The 25679-nt window shown below is 40.6% G+C and overlaps 1 protein-coding gene across 2 annotated transcripts in view; it reads left to right on the top strand.

The window, feature by feature from the left end:
* LOC102788382 (protein ELFN1-like) overlaps positions 1 to 25679 on the top strand; it is a 129602-nt gene that overhangs the window by 58095 nt on the left and 45828 nt on the right. For both annotated transcript variants that reach the window (XM_006804330.3, XM_087841597.1), the window contains one exon: positions 18523 to 18586. The gene's annotated coding sequence lies outside the window, so the exon portion shown is untranslated. The remainder of the gene's footprint in view (positions 1 to 18522; positions 18587 to 25679) is intronic.

Raw genomic sequence — 25679 nt, forward strand, 5'->3', positions numbered from 1 at the left:
TACAGTGGGTTATTTTTTGAAATTGTACAGGGATTATCTAAAGTTAAGGGTGGAACTGCCTTAAGTAACATGTCGATTGTCTGCCAGGCCTCACCTCCACTGGCTTGAGTCACTGAACTGTGTTTGTGCTGTTGGTGCCTTTTGGAGTATTTCTTATGCAATTATTGTGGACAAATAATAACACCTCCCCTGGAGGTCCCACCCATCAATGAAGTTCTTGCTTCAGCTTAGGTGAAGTTCTTGCATAGCAAACATTTACCTGGATGTGTGTCTGTGCATTGCACCATACAGTTTATGAAGTAGCTTGCAAACCAAGCTTGGTAGTATGAGTTAATGCATGTCTGTGTTTTTTAACTATCTGATACAGGAAATTTCTATACTTTATACAGTCTTTTTTAAAATATTCAGTGAATCAAATTTTGCAGTATATAATTTAAGACTCTAAGCAAATTGCTTTGTTTAATGTTTGACAACATTTAACATGCCTCGCTGAACAAATGTGTAAATCTTTTCCCCTTTGGCGTTGCCAAGCTCTAAAGGTCATAAATAAGCAATGTCAATAACAAACCCTGACTTGATGACACCTCAAATAAGTCTCCAGTGGGGGAGGGGGACTAATGCTCTCACAGTATCAGGATGCCCGCGCTGCTGAAATAACCCAGGATAAGGCCGAACTACACACACCGATGCAGCTCTATTTATTTACGGTGCCATATATATATATATATATATATATATATATATATATATATATATATATATATATATATATATATATATATATTTCTGCAATCTTAGGGAAAGCTGCCAGGGCATGAGCTACTGCAGCTATACGGTTCTTTCTTTTTTGGCAAAGAAGAAAAGGGAGATAGGGAGAAATATAGAGAAAGGGGAGCCGGGTGACAGAGGGAGAGGTTGGTATGTTTTCAGCTGATCCACTTCCTCCCTGATGTTGGCTCTCATTTGTCTTGGCTGGAAACTGAGTACAAGGCTGGAATACTGATGACTGTTACTCTGCACCCCCCCCCCCCCCCCCCTCACTCCTCCTCATCCTCCTCTCTTTCTACTTCTCTCTCTCTCTCTCTCTCTCTCTCTCTCTCTCTCTCTCTCTCTCTCTCTCTCTCTCCCCCCCCCCCCCCCCCCTTCATTTATCCTCTCTACACATACTCTACATTCTGTCTGCTCAACTGATTTCCTGCCTCCTGTCTCTCCCCCTTTTTACCCTCCTCATTTCGGCTCCCTCCCGATGCAGCTGCACTTCGCCGACCCAAATTTCTCTTCCACCCCTTCACTCCTCTTCTTCTATCCATCTCTCCATCTGACCTCACTCTACCTCTCCCACTGCTTGGTCTATCACTTACCGGCTGCATTATCCAGCTCCATTCCTCCTCCCTTTTGCCCTTTTTTTCCTCCCGTATCCACATTCCCACCAATTCCTCCTCTCATCTTGCCTTCAGGATCCTCACTGCAGACTGCTGTCTTTTCTGCTCTCTCTAATTTAGTGTCTCAGCCTCCTGTCCTCCTCATTTGGTCTGCCTCCTGTCACCTTTCAGTTTCTCCCTCTTTCTATCTGTTTCTTTCTTTCCTGTGTGAATTAGTTTCCTTGTCTATGTGGGTCACGGGGGTGATGAGACGTGAAATCAGAAGTGTGTATATGTGTGTGTTCTTATGACAGAGAGCAAGGGAAGGTGGACTGGGAAAATAAGTGAGGAGAGGCAGGAAGAGACACAACTGCAGGCACAATGTATGATGGCTACTGTAGTCTCAGGGAAACTACTGCTTTTTAGCTATTCAGGTTAGCATAACTTAAACTTGCAAATAGCCCAGTTTTCAGTAGACAGTAGACATCATTGTTGCCAAACGTGTTAACATAATGTTATTATGCAAAACACCCTTTTTATTTATATTGGACAATCTGTAAGTCTAATATGGGCAACTGTAAGCGTGATCTGTCAAATCAAAACAGCAAGCAAGGGACTTAAAGTTGTTACACAGATTTGTGATGCACATTTAATCCCTTTTGATTTGTATCCTCGTAACTTCAACCATTTCAGATTAACTTTTTGTTTTAAATGCTCATTTAACTTTGCTTATAAAGCTTGCTTGGTTTTTATTAAACTAATCACAGCTATCACAGAGGAAGGCCAAAGCACACCAGGGACCTGGTTCATATTCCTACTTTTGTTTTGTTCATTAAAGTCCAAACAAAACATTTGGGAAGTCCATTCACAGTGGCAAGTTTTTCATCTCCGACACCTAAAGGAAACAGGGGAAATGCAGCTTTCTGCATGTACTTAATTGCCTCCGCCTTGTATTGCAGCAACACTTGAGCCTCTGTTCAAACGATGAGAAGAACGCGTTGTTTTCCTGTCTGCTACTGATTTAAACCCTTAAACACTTATTTCCCTTATTACTGCATCTCCTGTCGGTTGGAATCAGCTTGTGGTGGAATATTGATTTTTTTTTTAAAGGGAAAGGAGCGATACATCACTGTTATAGGCAGCGCATAAAATGGTGAACACCTAACTTATTCTCTGTTTGGAGGTTTTCTGGGCATGCCCAACTGGGAGGAACCCTGGGACAGACTCAGAATCCACTGGAGAGATTATACATGTTGTCTGGGAAGGCTTCAGACAAGAGGAAGAACTGGTATGTGTTTCTAGAGTGAGGGATGTCTGGAATACACTGCTTAGCCTGATGCCGCCACAACCACATTGGATAAGCAGAGGATAAAGCATGGATGATCATCTAAGCCACCTAACATGGAAGCCTAACCCAAGTACCTGTCTGCAAGCCAGGGCCATGAATACTAGTGTGTTCATGCCACTTGAATTTAGGTGCTCACTGAAAAAACACAGTGCTGTCACATGGTTCAGAAATGACCATGAATGTTTGTGTTCAGAAGCCCAGCAGCAATGTTTTCCTCTAAGATTAACCGAGATGTGTCTTTGCCTTACTGACATGAGGGTTGTAATGATTCCATTTAGGGTGTCATCTGTTTTGCTGTTGCTTTCCAGAATGTTAGCATGACTGTACACTGTACAGCATGAACACTGTTAATGACTACTAAGGAAATGCATAACCTCAGCACACCCTATACCCTTTAACCTTCAGTCAGGACCAGAGATGGGCAGTAACACGCTACTTAATCTGATTACTTTTTTCAAGTAACGAGTAAAGTAAGGGATTACTATTGCAAAAAAGGTAAAAAAGTGACAAAAACATTAGCGTCCATTGTGCGTGGGAAGAAAACTTCTTTTTACAGCCAAAAAAAACCCCTAAACATCCGAGCAAGCACCGAGTGCGCAACGACGTAATGGGAAACTCACAGAGAAACCACCGGATCCTTCCGCTGACCACTGCGACAATACTGCACCAGGGTAAACCTCCGCCTGCCCCACTCCTGCTATACAAGTGAAAATAGAGCAACAGGACCGCTAATCTTTGATTTTATTTATTTTCTGCTGTGTTTTACTTGCATCTATTTGAAAGACTGAGTGTTTTATTTTATATGCTGGAATGTGCAGAAAATAGGTTTAAATGTTAAACAAATTTCTTCCAGTCAGAAAATGTTGCATATAATTTAATTTTTGTTTGATGCGTTAAAAGATTAAAACTAATAAAACACGTTTTAAAAAGAGACTTTTTAATTTGATTACATATTATATGATGGATTATGCAGAAAAAGTAGAATTGGGCTGAAAGATCTATCGCTTTATTACCTATTCAGGTTGTAAATCATGTTTTTAAAAAGTAACTAAGTAACTAATTACTTTTGAAAATAAGTAATCAGTAAAGTAACAGGATTACTTTTTTCGAGAAGTAATAGTAATTAGTTACTGATTACTTTTTTCAAGTAACTTGACCAACACTGGTCAGGACCGCCATAGTGAAAGAAGATTGTTGTTTCCATATGCAATTATTTGTATGTGGTGGCATAACGCTGGAAAATGCAAAGCTAGAGGCAGAGAGCCAGGCCGCAGGAGGCAGAACAGAGCAGGCATCGATGATAAGAGTTAGGACACTGATCAAGTCAGACCAGCATGAAGGTAGGAGCTGGGGTGCAAAGCAGCTTGCAGATATGCAGTCACTGTGGGCGTGCTAAAGCAGCTTAGGCTGCTATATAAGCGACAGATACGCAGAAGGGCATCTCATGAGCTATCAGCTGATGCGAGCTGATGGCTCAGATGATCAGCTGATCTGCTGGGGTAAGCAATGCTCGATTTAATTACGAGCATGTAAACTATGGCATCACATTGTACATCAGTACATTTGTTATTTACAGCTGCACTTTGCATGGGGAATCTGCAGAGGGGAGATCTGATGCGTGCAGTGAATATCTGCTTCTCTAGCTGTTTCACATTTAGGACAATGGGCGGTGAAATGCATTTCATCCTCAATGTCACCTAAACTGCCTTCTTTCCTCGGTCAGTGCTCCCTAGGTGACCAGGTGTTTAGATGGCTCTCTCTCTCTCCCCCTCTGCTCAGTAGAAAATGACATGATCTATGAAAGATGTCATTGGTATTAGCACAGAGGTACAGAGGAGCAGAACATCTCACCACACACTGGGTAACTACAATTTATCATCACACAGCCAGGCTGCTGTCGTAGTGGACCGCAGAAGTGGCCGTGTGTGTTGTTCGTGTCCGTTCATTTGAGCTTTTGTGGCGTAAATTGATTCACTGATGGAGTGTATGATGGAGTGGTTTTCTGACTGAGCAGGGCATGACTAGGTTGGCAGCTTCTCCTACCTTCCAGCACACAGCATGTGTGAAGCTAACTCAGCAAAACAAAGCAAAGTTTGCTTTCAACATGACGTTAACTATCTGAGGAGAGCTTTTGCTTTACCCGGGATGATCTGTTGTTGCCTCAACGAGGTTTGTCAGCAGACGGTCCATCAGGATCTCTCTGAGCCTCATCACTCCGCCTTTCTCGGCAGCAGCGTGAGGCAAAGAGGAGCCATAAGGTTGTCTCTCTCTCTGAGCTCATTTTTACAATCTCTGAATTTAATGAGCATCTGCAGCAGAGCAGTCGATGCTTTGCTGATGAGCGAGAACTCGTTTGTTTTGATCATTCGCTATCGGGAGGACTTCAAAGTTGGAAGTCTTGATAGATTTTCTGTGGGATGGAGTGGCAGAAGAGCTCCATGGTGAGTTGCAGCGGAGAAGGAGGATGTTCTTCTGAAATGCCAAATCAAACCCGCACTCACAAGAGAAGGCAGAAGTCACGAAGGCCAAGAGGTGGTGCTGAATTTTGTCCATCGACTCGCACAAGTCTGATAAACCGGCTCCATCCAAGTCTTTCTTCTCTTGCAGTAAATTAAGCTCATTTATTTGAAGCCAGCTTTCTGTTTCTATTGAACCATGATCAAAAACTTTACTGCTGAGTTAACATAAGTTTGCGCTGTGGGAGTATTCTCCTGCTGGTTGCATTGCATGAATCTTACTTTTTGATAAGATCCACGTTTGGCATCTGAGAAAAAAAAGGAGAGGCTTCACTGATCAGCTGGTTTTTTGTATGATGTATCTTGATTATACTATACTCTGATCGGGGAAATGACAGCTGTTGCTATATGATACCACAGCACACAATAGGTCCACAAATTTTGATAGCTTGGCTAAATTTCTCATGTATGACTTTGAAGCATCCATTAAGCACCCTACACAGGTTTAACCGAACTGAGCAATGAATGCAGAGAGCACCTGCGAGTGTGCTCTCTGCCAGCACAAGGACTCTAGTTGCACAGCGATGACATAATTGTTATGCTTATCATGTTTTCACTCTTAGTGTCTATTACACGGGACTCTGCAACAAGACGTGCGTGAAGCTACTGCTTTATTTCATGCGAGGCCTCATTTTACAGGATTGTATCATGCAGAAATGTGACTGGTACTGCACGCGAGGCATACAATACCACACCACTAATATTAATAGTGATAATATGTTACTCAGTGACATTAATATCTCCTATTTTCAAATCAAGGGGGAAATGAAAGCAAATGGTTGCGCCATCATGCCTTCGTCTTTCGAAACAGTGATGACTGATAACCACCTCAACCCCTTTCTCATAATTACGAGATCAGGATCTCATAATCATGCGATAGTGTCTCATATTTATTAGATAGTGAGTCGTAATTATGAGAGACAGATGTTATAATTACACGAAAAGGCCTGCAGTGTTTGGTGAGTGCACTGCGTCTCCACAATAAACAAAGTCAATAAAGCAAGGAAGGGAGTTAAATAAGCTCTGAATACTTCAGGTGGCTAAAAGCAACTTAGCTAATGTAACACATAAAGAATCACTCAAATCCTTTATTGACCTTTTTAGTTAGCTGTTCACTTTGACTTTTACGATTTTAAACACCCAAATAAATGTAAAAAAAAAAAAAAAAGTCATCAGGGGCCTTTTACACGCTGCATGATGTACTGAATACCATAAAGGTGTACTATGAAGTAAGACAAATGTGATAGGTGATAGTCAGGAGTCACTAATGTGGTGCTCGGCTAGATCATTAGAGTAATTTACACTGCACACATCAAACATACCCATTTAATCAGAGTAAATATCGAATCAATAAAAGCAATTTTAAGTGTGGTCTGTCTGGAAACAAAGTGGTATTTCTATTCCTCGACCATCAGGGTTAAATGTATTGAGTCGGAAGCTCTAATTTGGAGCCGTCACATTACAAACAAACAGCAGCGTTTCAGTGCGTTGACTGAAAAATAAATATATGAATTTACAAATTTGTATGATTCATTTGGCGCTGCAGTCCTCTCTCGCCTTAATTGCAACAACACTATAGGTTTTTGTCTTAGCTCTATCGTTCAGACTGACCTGTTCTTTTCGACTGGAGAAAGCAACACTCGAACGATTCGCTTCGTGCAGAAGAATGAGCACAACAAGACACTTGTCTACCTCTAATCCAGATTCTTAGTTTTACCAGTTAAGTTAACACAGCCGTGCTATGTTAAACTTGCTTCTCTGGTTTATTATGTTCATTATTATTTATTTGCAGTCATATTTCAGTAATTTCAGTATTGACTTGGGATCGTCACATTACTTGTTTTTGGCTTTGTTTTGGGACTCTTCATTTTTCAGATTGATGTTTTTACTTCACGGCACTTTGTTAAGCCACTTGGAATGTGTTTGTAGAGACCGTTGAATGCATAAACACTGAAAAGTGCATTAAATTTGCCGCTGTATTTATCAGTGAATCTGGACAAATTCGTTATGAGACGAGTCTCGGGTTTTTCCGCAGAACAGAAATAATCAAAACACTAACACAGAAAAGAGGTCAGATTCATCTTCAGATGATTTAAGAGTTGCAAACATTTTGTTTGCAATTTTGTTTTAGCGAGCTTCATCTTTACTTCGAGATAAAGCTTTGATTTCATTTAGTTAAAGCTACTTTCTCTTATTTTATCTTAAAAGAAAATGTTTTTCCTCTTATCTGTACCTGTAGTACTATGCGTCACAAACCTTTTTATGCTATTTACGATGACATTTAAAGACACAAATTGTATATCAGTCACATCTGTTGTTGTTCTGAGCCGCACAAGCTACAGTTAAAGAGCTCTTTGGGGCTTTCTGATTCAGTTTTGTTAGAGTTTCCTGTTTCTGCAAAGAGAAAAAGTGCACAAATGCTTAACTATGACTTTAATTAATGACATTGGCCAGAACGTGGTGTAGCAGCAGCTTATTCTCTTTTATACTTTACAAATAACACTCTTTATATATTTTCTCCCTGTACCCACCACATCCCCTCCCCCCACACCCACACCCACACTCACCCACTCTCCTTCCCTGCTGCTCCTCTCCTCCCTCCCTCAGCCCCCATCTCTTTAATTCACATTATTTTAATTCATATTTCATCCTTCACTGTTTTATTCTAACTTAATCTATTATTCACGGCCTGTTTTAAAAATGTAACAGTGCGAAGGTCACTGATCCGTGCTTGCTCCTCCCTGGCTCATACAAGGCAGCGTGCACGTCTGGGCCTGCATGCACGCGCGCACACACAAATAAACAAACAAACACACCAGCACACATGAAACTCTAAAATGTCTACAGAAATTATTCATGAAGCTTGAGTCTAAGGTTTTTTCAGAGCGGCTTCATGGAAGATGAGCAAGAGACAAATACACAGAAAGAAAGAAACAGTTGAACAAAACATTCAAAGAGAAAAAAAGAAAAAATACATCCATTCCTGGACGGTTACCACTACTGTCATTCAAATTTAAACGTAGTAAGCCCACTGCACGTGATGCCAGGCAGCCGATTTTGGGGCTCTGAAAGCTACCAGAAATGAGGAAACACAAATGCTAAATACAGACTTAACAACCACAACATAGTGGATCAACACAAACCTGGCAACCCAGATAAAACAAACACTTTTTACTGTATGTGGGGGGAAAGCAGCAGATACAGAGATCCAGATTCTGCCATTCTTCAGTCTGTGTGAATACATGAGAAGGAAGTTCCTTATTTAAATAAAGCTAAAATTTCAAGGATTAAACATAAAACATTAAACATCTCAGACCAAAACAAAATGTTATATTTTCTTACAGAAAAATAAATGTCACAGAATGTCACAGTCAGAAGGAAAACCAGTGGGACGACACACACCAGCGACTCTGTGCTTCTTGATTTTTACTTGTCCTTTCCTGTACCCCTTACATGAGCACCTTACTTTATATGGGTATGTGGGAACCTGATTGGCTCGCAGAAGGCGGGAAAGAAAGTGATTGGGCCAGAGTGATAACGACTTACAATGAAATGAAGACTGTAATTTTTATGATAGTTTCTAGGATGGGCTACATGACCATCAGCAAGAAACTTGGTGAGAAAGTGCTGGTGTGATTATTATGAAATGGAAGAAATATAAACGAATCATCAGTCACCCTTGGCCTGGAGTTCCATGCAAGATCTCGCCTCATGAGTTGAGGCTGAATGTGAGAAAGGTGGTGGATCAGCCCAAAACTACACGGGAGGAGCTTGTTAACATTCACCAGTAATACCACCTTGATATCACACAAGGTGCCCCTGCTTAAGTAAGACCGTGTACAGGCCCGTCTTAAATCTGCCACTGAACACGTCTAAATGATTAAAGGGAAAATTCTGGAGAGACCTTAAATCAACCTCTTTGTCATCAACTCGACCCGTCGTGTCTGGAGCAATGAACACCACGCCCACAGTCAAGCCTGGAGGTGGAAACATGGTGCTTTCGGGCTGTTTTTCTGCTAAGGGTACACGATTACTTCACTGTATTGAGATGCCAATGGATGGGGCCATGTATCGTAAAATCCTGGATGAGAACCTCCTTCCTCCACGAGTGTCTCCACCAAAGACAAAGTCATGTTTTGATCAAATACTTATTTCAATCGGTGACATGCAAATCAATTTATAATGTGTATGTAAAGTCAGATTACTAATGTTTATCAGGGCAGTCCTTATGTGAAAGGGGAAGTGTTACACTTTGTAAACCATATTGAAGTTAATCGAGCAAATCAAATAGACAGACATAATGGACAGAGAGCCGCGTCTGAGGAGAGACAGGAGGAAAGTGACAATAAGAAATTGGACAGATGTTGCATAGTGTTGAGTGATGTTACCAGCAGATGGTGATGAGAAACACGAGAGCGAGAGAGAGAAAGAGTGAGCCATGGCCATAAAGAAAAAGATGTGAACTAGGATTGAAATGAGAAAGAGTGCAGGGCGGCGATAGAAGAAAAATAAACTAGAAAAACTGATGAAGAAAAAAACGAAACCCCCTGCATGCAAAGTAACCCACATGTATTCACACTGACTGGTAGATTCATACTTCAGATCATGGAGCAGTTCAAAAGCATAATCAGAATGAATAATAATAATAATAATAATAATAATGAGTGAGTGACATGCCTCCGGTGCTCCAGTGTGTGCTTCACTTTGAAGCGAACAGTCTCACACATAATGTACAGACAGCCTAACCCGACTGTCTTCCTCTCCTGATGTGCATCTATGCACTGAATTCTAATTGCCCCCTTTACCAGCCAATTAAATGGCAGTATCAGTCACCATGACAGCTCATTAGCAAATCAGCATTCAGCTTTCAGGCAATGTCTTCTCAGTGTGCGTGTGTCAATGTGTTTGTGTGTCCGTTTGCTCAGCATGAAATAGCTGATCGCTGACCTGACCACGTGTGTGTCTGGGAGTGCTGCTATTAGCAGGAAATTGAAAAAGTTTTTGTCTCTTTTTTTCCCTTTCCTCTGGGACTGTGCATGCAGATAGACAAGAGGACTGTGAGCTCTGAATCACTGTGTTTTATATCTGCAGTCGCTCCTGAATCCATTTTCATTTGTTTGGAGGAAAGATTAGCCGAGCGCCTGGCAAGACGTCGTCAGGCAGTGCAGGGAAGCGGGTTTGACACCTTGCCAGAGAGGAAAACGACCCAGCATGCATGCTGGGAGTAATGACTAAGAACAATGGCATTGCGCCTCATAACCAAGGGAGTTCAATTATGATCTCTACTGCTTCAACTATGACTGTACTTTATGTTGGAGTCAAGTTGGATGTTTCTGCTACTGATTGTAAAATTGCATTACAAAGAAACAAAAAAAAAGAACAAAAAAGAAAAACATCGGCAACCAAATTGAAAAGAAATGAACATTTTATCTTTCATGATTGTGCCTTTTGTCTGTGGATACACTAGTTTGAAAGTCATTAAACAGCACCAGTTATACTTTTCTGTCACGCACCGACAGTGAAACTAACACACCCACAAAAAAGAAAAACACAAACTTGATACAAAAACTCACTTTCAAACTAATGCGATCTCTTCATATACAGGTATAAACACAATTGAGGTTTTGCTCCTGGCTGGTAAAAAATGCTACCAAACAAACACTCCTTGATACGTTAAGTAACACTGTGACACTGCAGTCAGAATCAGCTGGAGCACCTGGAACAGAAACAAAAACAAATATTGGTTTTCAGCTGAATAACTGTGCTGGAGTTTCAGAAACTTCTTTTTGTTTATCTTATGGCCTTAGTGTCTTCATTTTTCATTATCATTTGCCACTAAAACCAGCCAAACAAAAGGTACATAATGGGAGAAAAGGAGGGCATAATTTCTTACTTTGACTGTATTATGTAGCAGGAAGCATTGGTTTGGTAGTGATAAGAATGTTTCACATCAAATCAACTGAAGTCAAGTCAGTCTTATTTTTACAGCCCATAATTACACATAAATGTTCAAACACACTCAAAACAGAAGGAAAAAACAGTTTAAAACAGCCTTTTTATTGCTAGCATTAACCATGAACTCCCATACCACACTGAAAGAAACTGCTCAGAGACCTCCAGTATTCCCTCACTGCTTGCTGTGTGGTTTCTTGAGGCTGTCACTAGGTGGAAAAGGTTAGAGAGAAGGAGCTGCATTAAAAACCTTCTTGTCATTTCTGTGGTCACTAGACGATTGGCCCAGAGTCTGCATGGAAGACACTAACACTGGCCAACTACTCATGGAGCAGTAGTTGGGGAAGAAACCACAAATGGGGAGTGTTCACGTTCAAAGTAAAAGTACAAAACAAAACACAGATTTCATTTCGCTCACAGGTCTCTGTGTGCCTAGGGCCTAAGGCGGTTAAACTTGGGAGTTTGACCAGCAACCTCACATTTCTGATAGTTATAGTTAGTGGTAGTTATAAGACAGTATAATACAGGATTCACTAATGCACTGCATGTTTCCTGGTCACTCACCTCTTCACTCTCTATGAGCCTGGCTCTGTCAGAGGTGTCTTTCTGTTAAAAGGGAGGTTTTCCTTCCCACTGTTGCCAAGACTTGCACAAAGGGGGTTGTTTGGTTGTCTCTGTATTATTGTAGCGTCTCTACCTTACAAAACTAAAGTCTCTTGAGGTGACTGCTATTGTGATTTGGTGCTAAATAAATAAAATGGAATTGAACTGAATTGAATTGAAAACTGGTCAGCTTGAGATCAAATTTGGTTGTGTTTGGGTCATGAACCTAAATGAGTTTGACACCCCTGGTTCTGCTCTTGAGCTTTAAAAAATAGAGCAGAACGGGAAGTACTAAAAAGCCCTGCTGTTAACCTGATTTAAACTGCTAATTGCTTCTAGCATTTTTCTACAGAACCTGGTATTGGGTTTGTCTTCACTGGAGTTGTGTGCTCAAAGGTAGTCATACAGTAGGTAACTTCTCAACTTAAGTATTCATGTACGTGCTTCTTTAAGCTTTTTTATTATTAAAAAGACAACAAGTCTTTTGCACAGACAATGAAAACAGAACACTCAAATGCCCATCTGAGGCCCAGAAATGCTGCATCTGCCAGTCACAGCTAGGAAATTAATGAAACTTTCAACACTTCAAATCTTGGTTGCCTAAAATACCTCCACCCACTTCACCACAGTACACCACGTCTAACAAAATGCTGCCTGCTCTGGATTTGTAAGCCACAATTATAAGCACAAGTTAATTTACATTGTGTGCCCGCGTCCCTGCCTGCTCAGCTGTGAGGCCACCCACTCAGGGGCTGTGAGGCTAATCCCAATCTCAAAAGACGTGTTTTTCTTTCAAAATAAAATGCCTTCACATTTGATTTGAAAGTCACAATGACACTCATTTTTATTCTGGAAATACAAATCCAGCCACCCATAGTGTTGAAATATATATCTATATCTATATTTATATATTAACACATTGATGCAGTTCATGCATACTCAAGTGTCTGCGGAGTGGGACAGAGAGGGTGATTAAGACCAGGTGCAAACTCCCAGTGTACATAAAAATTTTACCAGCTAGCTGTTTCCCCTTTAAGTATTCCACTTGTTCCTCTCTCGGTTTGGCCTAGTTGCGTGTTCGATTGTTCTCATCACACTCCACACCTCCTTTAGACTGTTTTTGTTCCAGATTGTTCTCTTCGGTACTGGTAGGTGTTGTTCCATACTCCATTCTCCTTTTCGGCTCCCTCTGGACAGACTTAACTTCCTCTCTTCCCCAAAGCCCCGAGAGCTCTCTTCTTCCTATTTATAAGGGATTTGATGGCTTTTGTCGTCCAGCGTGTGTCCTTTGGAAAACACATTTATTGGTATCTTAAGTGTCCACGCAGACACTGAGGTAATCTCTAATGCCATGGGAGAGTCCTTAGATGTCCCACAGAGCAGGTTTGGCTGTGTGCATTCATTAACGGTCCTGCAGCCCATCAAACACTCCTGAGCCCACACACTTACAGTCTTGATAGGAGCGGGCTTCTGCTTGACAGCAAAGAAAGATCAGGATCAGTCTGTCTGCTGCTCGGCTTATGCAAACTTCATCCAGCTCTTTATTCAAGCACGTGTTGTTGACAAATGTTAACACAATGCATACACCGCACGGTACATTCCACATACAGGGCATATGTTTATAGTAGTCAAGTGAAATGACATTCAGAGGGCTGAGACAGAGTGCCCTGAGCTTGCCTGTGGCCAAACTTTCCTTTTTTCTTTTCTTTATATATATATATTTATATATTTCTCTCAGCAAATCAGATATCCCACACTACAGCCCTCCCACTGATGGAGACCAGCTGAGTCTGACTCACTCACAGTGCTCCTGGGCTCGCTGGTCACTGCGTTTTTAGCCTTTACAGACACTAGTTTGTCAGGATAACAATAAACACGCATCACCTCTCTCTGCTGTCCTCTCCATTTGCAGTCAAGGTGACTACAGAGAAGCAAGCGCACTGCTGATGCATAAGGAATACTTGAAGAGCACTCACTGTGCGTCTGTGTGAGGCAGTTCAGTAGTAGTTTCTATGTTTAGCTAATTTGCCACAGGTAATGCATCAGAACCTCAATTGTAGCTGTTCTTTGCTTTACTTTAACACCCCCCACCCCTATCATCTCCCCATGTTTTTCTCCTTTATTGTTCTTGTAAACCTACCAGACCTCCTCTGTTTCATCCTCCACTGCATGTGGATTCACCTGAATGATTTTAATGTGTGTTGTCTCCATTCGGTTTGTAATGTCAAATGCCAGAAATGACACGAGAGACTTTGTGGTTGATCATAGAATACGTGTTTTCGCCGTTGCCCTCCGTGTGTGGTGTTTGAAAAAACGGATCCCTGCAGTAAAGATCAGAGCTGCGGAGCTCAATGATGTTCTCTGAATGTCTGACTGTTTATCCTGGCCGGCAGGCTCCCAGGACTCACACAAGTACAAAATGGCTACACTTGTTAGCAGTATCATTCGGCTGTAAGTAACATTCTATAGCCATTCATCTGCAACAGTTTGCTATTTTGCCTTTTTCCACCCAGGCAACTTCTCATTTCCCAGAATCCTCCTGTTCCTCCTTCAGTCTCTCTCCCTCTTGGTTCTGTCCATCTCCGCATCCTCAGGCTCAAGCGGCTCTCTTGCTAATAAAAAAACATAAGCTGCAGTGCTTGAATGAGTGTCTTTGTGTATGTTTGTGTAGATGTGATTTTTTATTTTCGTCGTCATTTCTTTCAATTGTGGAAGTAGATTTAATCATTTTCAGTTCAAAGTACCAACTCGAGCTTTAGGCCAAATGACTTGACTTTAGACTTGACATGTCTGAGTTGACTTCTTAAGCCTGTAAAAAAAGCTGGAACATCTCCAAAGACATCAAGTTTATATTTTTATTCATTTTATTCTTATATTTAGTTTCACTCTCAACAGCCTGATCTAACCTCAGACCAGTGTTGGGTAGGAAAATGTGATGTGATTTTATTTTCCGGTACCAAGCATACACACTTCGTAAGGGGCAGCTTGTTCGCTATCTCCAGTTAGATAAAGGACTGATCTTGCTGTTCAGTGGCCAGATGTGGCCAGATGTGCTAGACTGGAAAGTCTGTGATGGGTGAAGGGAGTACAACGTAAAAAAAAATTTAAAAAGTGTAAAAAAAAAAAAGGATACATTATTACATGGCAAGCGCTACTATTCAGCGTGTGTTTAAAAAAATATGGGAAAATAATCTTTAAATTAATAAGGAAAATTCCTTGATTGTAAAACCATATATTATTTTACTTTTCAGTGTAGCATGTGATGATTATGCACTCTGTGTTTTGAAATGTATGTGCGTGGCTGGTTTGCTGTCAGTAGTTTGCTGGTATCAAAATGTTTAAAGATTTCTGGAGAACTGTGTGGAGCCTCTGAGGCTCAAACACCTGCTGTTGAAAAGGTCATTAAATGTTTCTAAACTGGAGGGATGGCAGCAAGTCTGATGTTTGATTTCTACTTATTAAACACAAAAGATGTAACATGTAGGTGTGAATGATTGGATGTCTGCTGCTGAGCTGCCCGGAAACAATGTAATAACGTTTTTCATTGGTAATAAGGAATACATATTCAGTATAAGTAACTGGTCTGACACTGACAGACAGACAAAACAAACAATAAAGAAAAAGAATAAAAGAAGGATCAGCATCTTTGTTCTGGTTTAAAAGCCTACAAAAGGTCACTTGAGTGCTTAAAATAGAGGAAACTACAATGAAGGGATTATGTAGGATACTGACTATTCAACAAGATGCATAAAGCCAAGACTCTATGCTCAAGCTTGAGAGAAGCTGCATGACTAGATTTGGACTTTTTTTTAATGACATCAAATCATCATGACGCAAAAGGACTTGAACATTTGAGCTCTTTGTCCTTTTGAAAAAACAGAGATAATCTTGTAATTTTTACTCATGATTAATACAACATGAATCAAATTATGCAATGACTGGATATGTGCTACCAGTTTTTATGTGCATATATTTATGTGAATGTAGAGTAGATCTATGAAAAGGTAAAATTCATTCTGGGTCTAAGACTCATTTGGGAATGACGGTGCTGTATCGAAGGCAAAAACTAAATTATGTGAGATTTTTATTGCCAAAAAGCATCTTGACAGAAGAATAGACCTCTGCATGCATAACACATAACATTCTGTCAATTTGCATTAAATTATCCTGCAAAATGTAGATAATCAAATTATTGAGCTCACAATATCATGTAATGAAATTTAAATCTAATTTGTAATTCTGCAATGACACTTATCATTAGTAAAGGTGCTGTAGGGGAACCGTATGACACTGACTGCCAGGAGTATTAGTCTTGATAGACTTAGGCAAGATTCACATGGATGCATTTCAGAATTTGGCGCCCTCGCTTCTTATTTACGCTGAATCGGGTGATGTCACACAGTGCCAAACTGAATTATGGATCCATTGTTTCGCTTTAGTCTTCCTGCTTGGAGTCAAAGTCGAGAGAAATTCAACTTCCCAAGGGCCAGTGCCAGCGTCAGCCAATCAAATCACATTTATTCAAATGATCCAGTGCAGCTGTTAGCCAATGAAATCACGTTATGCAAATATCCTGAGAGGGCGATGTGTTGCCAGTGCAGTCGGGTAACAAAATGTATGGCTGTCACGAGGTGAAAGTGGTCACAAACAGGGGGCTGCACCAGCAATGACATGCTAAATACAAACCAAGTGATAAAAAAAATGTGAAAAAGTGCAATGCTGGAAAAGTAGAATGTTTGCCTGTAAATTAAAAGTAAAGTAAAAGCATTTCTGGTTTGTGTCACACATTTCACAGTTTCGCTACTGCCCAGAGAGTACTTGACATGGGTTTGCAGATATGATAGCAAGTTCCAGTCTACTAAAGATCAAAGCAATTGCAAGGAGGTTGCCAACTGGTTGGGAAATGTACATTTTTCCCTAGCAACCAGTGGTTGCCAGATAGCCAGGCACTGGCCTCTAGGCCTGTGGGACTGGGGTTTTAAGGACTCAGCGGGGTTCTTGATTGGCAGTGCATTGGCAAATCATAATGAGCTACAGACAGCTGAGAGCACCTGCAGGCAGACATGTTGCCTGCTCTTGCTTGTGTTGTTGTTGGCTGTTGCCAGACGCGAAGAATACAAAGAGTTGAAGTGAAACAAGAAAAAGTGTCCTCTAAAGCCACCGTCTGTACGTTTCATATTGTTTCATATTGTTTTTTTGTGAACTCTACTGTCACTCCATTAATTGATCTGGCTGATTTGTAAATCAATCGCCTGTTGACAGTGCACCATCGAGTTGTGCACTGTTGTGTTTTTGGAAGACTGCACTGGAGTATAGTATGTTTGTGTCGGTTGAGGCTCTCCATAACCAAATACCTAAGAAAACAGAAATGCAGCACCATAAACGTCTACTGAACAAAGTCGGCAACAGTTAGCTAACTAGCTGGTTATTAGTGCTATAACGATCATGCCAGCAAAGATGCCCTCCTCAACCATGAATCCTGTCTTACTTGTTACTACCTTGTTACTGTCCCTCCATTTAGAAAGGCAGTCACGGTGTGATCTATTCTATTCGTGTAGTTGTTCTTTTCCTGTGTAATAATATTCAACATTGCTATCAATACATTTTTCAAAAAATGCCTCTCTGTGCAAAATGGGTTCAAAACCATAAACAACTGTAGGATACTGTTTGTCCGTGATTTGAACCGGGGGAACAAATCGTGGCAGGATCAGCCTGATATTATTTGTATCCCCACTTTTTTTTTTCTTTTCATACCGTGACACCCCCCCCCCCCCCCCACCCCCCCGCGCAATGGCCCTGCGCCCCACACTTTGGGAACCTCTGGCTTAAATCGATAATACTGCCTCTGTCTGAGTCTCGACACTGTTGCATGTTTAAAAATCTTTCTTATCCTCAAACAGCAACCTTAGCTTAAATAAGCTGCATGTTTGTGAAGCATTTGTGGGTCAGCCTCGTCACAGTCACAGGTTTGTTGTGATGTTGTCCTCTGTAATAGGCTGCAATGAGCTGGTCATATTTTAGTGGGGTCTGACAAAATAATAGGGGCGCTTTACAGTAACATAGCCGGCAGGCTTTTGCTTTTTGTTTTGTTTTTTTGTTTTCTCTTCATCCACCAACTGAATAATGGGAGCTTCTTCTCTACACACACTCACATACACATGGGTCTTGACACAAGTAAACAGTCATGTGCCAGAGAGGCCAGAGGAGGTTGTTAGCTCTCTTCTGCGAGACAGAGCCACATATTAGCCTCAATATATATAGGCTCTTTCTCCCTGTCTCCCTCCCTCTGTCCATCATTGACTTGCCAACTGTCAGATGTTGCTGTCATCCTCAGCCGTCCCTTCATTTGTCTCTCTAATGGGAATCCCCCTCTGTTTTCTCACACAGCTCTTATTTCAACAATTCCTCACTTTTTTCCCATGACTGTGTCCCACTTCACTGTCAATCTCTCTTCCCTCTCTGACACACATAGATTTTTTAATGTCCTATAAATGTGTTATATAAATCTAATTCATATTATTATTTTTTTGGACGACTCTCGCACCGTAACTGCAGGAAAATGGCACATTCAGACTTATAGTAAGCAGCTCCTGTGTTTTTCCTGATGCATCCTAACTGCTCAGCTTTCTTGTTTTAGAGGCATTAAATGGGCTTAATGACTTGTTTCATTTTAACCTAAACTAACCCCTCTCTATTTTCTTCTTCCTGTTCCCTTTCCCACTTTTTGTCCCTTTTTTGTTAGTGATGTGAAAAGTGCTCTGAGACTGAAGGCTCAGCTGGTTTGGAAAAGACCTCCATCTGCAAAGGTAAAAAGTTTCCCCCTTCCTCTTTGTGTCTGTCGGTTTTTCATTCTGTTCCCTGTCTCTGCTTTTAAACGCCAACCTTCACTGCTGGATGAGAAGACATCTGCAGAATACAAAGCAGCGCTTTAACAGTTTAGACCAAAAGTGGCATGCGGCAAACATTTCAGACAAATGCACAAAATACAAACACACACATACATAAACAGGCATGCAACGCGGTGAAAAGGTAATTCATCACATGATTTACCCTTTATTTCCTTGGAGAAAATGTTCATGACACAAACACAGAGGAGAGATGAAAAATCCTATTATCTCTTCCCTTTATGAGAAATTGTGAGCTGTCAAAGTTTAAGGGTTACGGCCACCCAAGGACACGGGACTGGTAACAGAAAAATCTAGACGTGTTTATTGTACACTCAAATTGGAGCTGTGCTTAGAGTGAAAATACCACAATATTTCAAACTTACCCTACTGAGCATTACAGCATGGTGTTTTGAATCGGAAGCTTTAACATGATTTGTCTAAAGTCAAGCAGGGTTGTAACCAGTAATTAGCGAGGTCTAAATTCCTTCTCTTACTGTGTCACCCTGATAAAGATAAGAGGCAGAGGATTCATGGATGACAGTGATAATGGTTGACGATCATATTATAATGCTGGAATTCTTCTTTGTTTAAAGTTAACAAAGTAACAATGTTTATGCAGAGGCAATAACCAGGAATCAGAGTCGCACACATTACGTAAAGTCAAACCTCAAAACATCCAAAACATAAATCTTGTCTCTTATCCTCGGCATGCTACACGAAATGTCTAACTAACTAATGACAAACAAACACTATTAATGACATTGTTAATCGTCACTTCAGTGTTTATTAACAGCCATCAATGATATACTTAAGTGAAATTAATGCTAGACTGATCATTCATTTAAAATGTTGATTATATAATGATCAGAATGATAAACTCATGACAAAGCTTCTGTATGTAAAGGGTCTCGAGGATTAGCTGCCAGTAGTGCTAATTTTCTGTGTATTTTGAATTCAAACCTATTTTCATGAGACAGTTCACAGGTTTGATACCTGCTCTGTAATTATTGCCGCTTCCTGTGAAAGTGCTCTTTGTCGATTCTTAGCGGGCGACAGTGTGTCAGCCTTCAGTGTTTGTTTGCGATGCTCCCTGTGGCCTGTAGCTTTTTTGACAACACACTGTTGCCTATTTGTACACAGCAGTATTCATCCAGTGGCGTACATTTCATTCTTTAAACAGTCCTTGTCTGTCAGAGCCGAGCGCAAACTAAAAGATTCCTAAAACAAAATTAACAGCAGGAGGCTTTGCACATCTTATTATGATTGTATCCACCCAGTGTGCCAGGATCGATGATCAAAAGGAGATAATGGTTGACAGAACACTATCATTATCATCAGTTTCACTGCTTATATTGTCACTGTGACCTTCTTTCATCAGACTAATCATTATCATCATTATTTTCATCCTGCACAAATGTACACACCATTGTGCCTCCGTCCGTCCCTCCATTATTCCAGCCTCTCTGCCAAACACCGTGTCTGATCCTCCAGACACAAATGTGGCTACCCTCGTCTGTCAGCATTTACACACCAAATGGTGTTTGACCAAGATTCAAGGCTTCTCTATTCCCATCCCTAATGCATGTGAATGACCTGCTTGCCTACGTTTGTCTGCGTATGTGTGTGTGAGGGATGTGTATGTGCGTAATGAGGTGATTTTTATTCGTCGTCCCTGTCCTCTTGGCCTGTCAAGACCGCAGATTCAATTTGAGTGGTGAGATAGAAAGCGAGAGATTATGCTTGTCTCTCCCTGTGTGTGTGTGTGTGTGTGTGTGTGTGTGTGACAGAGTGATAGATTCCTGCCAAAGTATTCTCATCTTTGAGCCCAGAATCAGAGATGAATGCTATTTTTGCAAGGCTGTGTGTTTGCCTCTGTTTGTGCATGTGTGTGAGCGAGAGTGTGTGTCTGTGTGTGTTTGTCTGTATAGGAAAGTAGATGGAGAGCTCAAATTTAACAACTTGGCACCAGCCTGTGTGTGTGATAGAGAGAAGAAAAGATAAAGAGAGGAAAAGGGGACAGGGGAGAGGAAGAGGGCTGTTCGGGTGTGAACAGGGGAGTGTGTTTGCTGCGACGAGAGATTTTTTTAGGAGAAAGTGGAATTTTAAATTACAGGAGAGCAGATTATCTGACTGGGGAGACAAGTGCTGCTTCATCTGTCTTGTGAGCCACGCAGGCACAACAATGAGTACATGAATTTACATACAAAGACATGCTGCTTTCCACTGAGAAATTAGACTGTTTCCCATGTGTTAGTGTGTGCGTACACCACCATGCATCCACGCATATCCACACATTTTGTTATCAGCGCATGTGGATTTGTGTGCATTGTTGAATTTGGACAACATGTTAAGTTGAGTCTCAAAGGTGTGCCAGTGTGGGAGCTACAGGCTCAAAAGAAAACCTGATTCTGCTTTCGGAGACCTTTATATATTATGTAGCATTAGATTTTTAATGCTGACATTTACATTTCAGTTTAAAATAAGCATTTTATTACTGAGTTGTTGTCTGAGATGAAGCTATGTTATGTATGTTTGCGAGTTTAATTCGATTCTGTTTTATTTTAATATAGCCCCAAATTATACCAACGGCTTTATACAGTTTTATATTGTAAACTAAAAACCTTACAATAATAGAGAGAAAACTCCAACAATAAAACAAACCCGTATGAGCAAGCACTTGGTGACAGTGGGAAACAAGAACTCCCTTTTAATGGGAAGAAAGGCTCAGAGAAGGACAGGATAGAAGACACAATGACAATGATGATAAATAAAAAATGATCTGTTGATGGGCTGAGGGAAAGCAGGAGAACAATCCAGAAAGACCAGGCTCAGGAAGGGGCAGCAACCTGCATCAACCAGCTCTGGGGTGAAGGATCGTCCACCTCCTAGGATTCATGAAGCACAGTGAAGGAGTTATTCACTGTATAAAGAAAAAGAAGGAAATATACAAGACATTTTGCTACATAAATAGTCTATTTTTTCACTCTTTTTTGTGAAAAAGGGAAAAGTCACCAGCAATTAACTTCTACATACAGACATCTGAAACATTACTATATACTTCAGAAAGATGTATTAGAGCTTTGTAAATCCAAAACCATCAGATACACACTAATTTAATATTTGTTTTCATCTTTGTTTCTGTTTTAGACTTAAAACGGATTCGAATCTTATCTTTTTCCCCACTGATGTACACACAAGACTCCAAAATTATAAAGTAAAGATGTGGGGGTTTTTAGACTGAAAGGCTAAAATATTCCACTAACAATTCTGACGTTTCACTTAACAACAGGTTAAAGTAGCGATTTCTGGGGAACTAAGAGAATAAGCAGCAGCCTCTCCATGCTAATCAAATCCACTTCATTAATTAATCATTGGCAACTGTGACCACAGCTGCAAAAACAGACGTTTCCGTATCCTGCTGGTCTGGAGCATACCAGTGTGTGTTAGCACAATGCCACAATCTTCCCATGACTGATCCCAAGGTTGGACTGTGCAATGCTCAAATAAATCTCCACAGGCCGCACCAGGAAGCACAATAAGAAACAAACTGAACACGTAAGGTTGATTTGGAAGGGTTGCTAGGAGAAAGCCTCTCCTTTCTCCCTAAGAACAACATCAAAGGTTAGGTTTGCAAATGTACATCTGAACAAACCACAACACCTCCGGAACAATGTCCTCTGGGCAGATGAGGCTAAAGGCAGATAAGATTCAGCAATCGTGCACAGCGCCATGCTTGGAGAAAACCAAACACCTCATACAGCTGCTGGAAGAGTGATGATTTGGTCTTGTATTCCAGTCACAGCGCCCCCTGCAGTCATTGAGGTGAGCATATTCTCCTGGTCAATGATCAGGAGAGCTGTGCATAAATGACTGCCTGCAAACTTCAGTGAACACAAGGAAAGAACATGATTGCTGCTAAAGGTATAGCAATATATACTTTCTCCTCAGCCAAAGAACTTAAGTAATTACAAAAATGTTTTTATCCAGTCCCGTTTTATGTTTTTCATTTACCATCCTCCCTGTCCCTGTGGTAGAAACGCTCCACAGCGTGATGCTGCCACCATCGTGTTAGACTGCAAGGATGGTGTTAATGAGGTGTTTGACTCAGTGGCTGCTTCCCTCCACAGACATCATTGGGAAAAGCCAAAATGATGCTGTTTGATTTTAATGGTAAACATTACAGAGTCTGGCTTGACTCATGCTAGTTAATCACATCATGGCTATGCAGTGCAGCCAGTGGTCAAAACACACAGAGACTTTCATTCCTGCTGAAGAAAATGTATTTACATACTGTCTGTACCAAAAAAAAAAGGAGAAAAGATGCAGGAAAACACGCATGACATCATAAATTATACCAGCTCATGAGTGATCAATCACAGGGCTGTTAGGACTCACAGTATGTAATGGTGCGTAATGATACAAAGGCTGCTTCGGGGCTGTTAGTAAACGCTGACACTGCAAGAATGAGGATAGACCAAGTCCTATTTTCTGGCACACGATCATGATTGAGCTTCATGCTCAGAGCAGATTTAGTAGGGGTGTCTCAGCAGTCCTTTATAGTGGTAGCTAAGATCCCTGCTTAGGTTTAGCCATGCAGCGTGGGGAGTTGTGTCTTTGTTTTGTTTGGTTGTTTTTCATATGATTAAAAACAGGAGTTATATCAAATAAATGCCTTAAAAATCCAACAAGATTGTAATGAAGCAAAAACTGGTAATGATGAGAAATTGAACAGTTCAGCACTGAGATCATCACACAAGGGCATTTCCTTTGAATTTTAATTTGCAGGAAAATTTATTTTCTATGAAAACAAAAAAATCATGAAGAAAACCTTTTAATTTAAAAAAAACAAAGGATTTTTCAACAATTATTGTTTTCATTTTACAAATATGACTGGACTGATTTTGAATAGTCTTTTGCTTCTTCTTTATAAAGGCCAGAATAAAGATTATTTTCCTTTAATACAACCTGAAGTTGATTTGATGCAATAAGAAATATCACGCGCAGCTCGCTGTGACATCTGATATCTCTCTGGTTGGGTGTCGGCTCTGGTAGACATCCAAATTAGACAGAGCGGCACGCAGAGGAGATCCGTCTTGGTTTATTGATAAAGCACAGCGACAGCAGGAGACGCATTTCTTCACTCAGCCGTCACTGGCACCACACTTTAATTATCCATGTATCTACCTGACTGAATGTGGGCTATTTGTAAACATCAATATATATATTTTTTTGTCAAATGAACTGCCATTCTGAGGATTAATGACAAAGAAGACCAAACTAAACATGCAAAATTGCGTCTGATTTCTCATTTGAGAAACTTTTTTGTTAAAGTTACACTTATGATGTGAACGGTGTGAAGATCCTGGAGCCTGGATGCGGTTACCTGTGGTTAGCATGTTAGCATAGAGAGGGATGCAAACAACTTCCTGGGCATCTAGGGGTGCCATCAAGATGTAATTGCATGGGTAAAAGTTTGTGCTGCAGACGTTTTCCTTCATGGTAATGTGACCATATTAGTATCATCCCCTTCTATACTTGGCATGCTTGGATTTATTCATGGTCACCCTCACGTTTTGGAACTGGCAACAGTCGGCATCAGATCCAGAGTAATGCCTCTTTGAAACACATAACTGTACCATCACAGATGGATCCTCAGTTTCTCGCATCCATCATCCAGTGACAGCACATTATAGAAGATATAGTTCATATCTCTTCAGCTTTTTTTCCTCATCACTTCTTTCCTTCTTCACATCCTCTGTGTGTCATCCTCTGCCTTTGATCCTTCAGCGGGCATGTCTGTTGTTGTTATTTTGGTCACCACGCAACAGCAGCACCATAAAAATCAAAGCGGTCATAACATATATAATGAGAAAAAGAAGTAAATAAGCTGGGTGCAAGTTTCCAAGCACTATATCCAGAGATGGAACAGCTCAGAAAAGTCACCAGAAATCATAATGAAAAATAGAAAGATATAAAATAACAAGAAAACTTTAGCTTTTCGCACAGCAAACAATCCTGATGAGACACAACAAGTAAACCTACACAGACATGGGAACTACATGCAAACACGGCACAGAAAAGACAGCAGGCTCCTATAACTTTTTAATTCCTTCATATCAAGTTTTGTCTCCTGGTGTTTGTGCTGGTTTCCTCTGCTTGCCCTGGTTTCTGCAGCCCATCAAAAAAATGCGACTAACGCTGCCCATCTTGGCCCAGGACACTCTTGCACAAGACATCGTAATCCTGTTTGTCTCTGCTGCTCAGTGTTCAGCTCACCTTTTCTTTGAAGGTTTAAGGATCTTTAAATGTGAACAAAGAGTCATTTTCAGAAAATCAATCTGTTTGTTTTTTTTTTTTTTAATTAGAAGAGGTATTGGTTTCATGAATGATTTATGAAACAGCCAAAGACAGACACAAATGGAAAAACACAACTGTTTTCATCAATTGCAGATTGTTTTCAGAGATTTCATTTTTTTTCTAAAACAAATCGTCCCCTGATTCAGAGATCTTCATGACATGCAATCTGAGAAATGTCATCAACACCTTTGTAATATAATACTTGTCTTACTTGTTCCTTTTGTTTTTTATAATTGTTTTTGGAGTATCCATTACTGCCCCAGTGTTGCTGTTCCTACAGTGTTATGATTAATATTGCTTCAGGAAACTTCGATGAGGTTGACCTATCACACCGCTGCGATGCCATAGATTTGGGACTTGGGGAAAACACCAGACTGGTGAGATAGCAGAGTAGTTGGAAGTGTGAAGTTTGCTTGCAGGGCTTTATGCCAAATAAGCCTCACTGGCAAAAATGCCAAGTTGGACTACTTGGCAATCAGTGTGTTTCTGTGTCTTACAGGCCTCCTGGCTTTTAATCAGTGTTGCTTTCTAATTTTGATCTGATTTGACTTCACCTGATTAAGACTTATTTGTTTTGAGTTTTTTACTTTCCTTTGGTTAAGTGTAGGACAAAATCATTTCTTGAACACAGTATTAAAAGTGTTACTGCCAAAGT

Source organism: Neolamprologus brichardi, chromosome 6 (assembly GCF_056152115.1).
Source record: "Neolamprologus brichardi isolate AB-2024 chromosome 6, ASM5615211v1, whole genome shotgun sequence".
NCBI lineage: Eukaryota > Metazoa > Chordata > Actinopteri > Cichliformes > Cichlidae > Neolamprologus > Neolamprologus brichardi.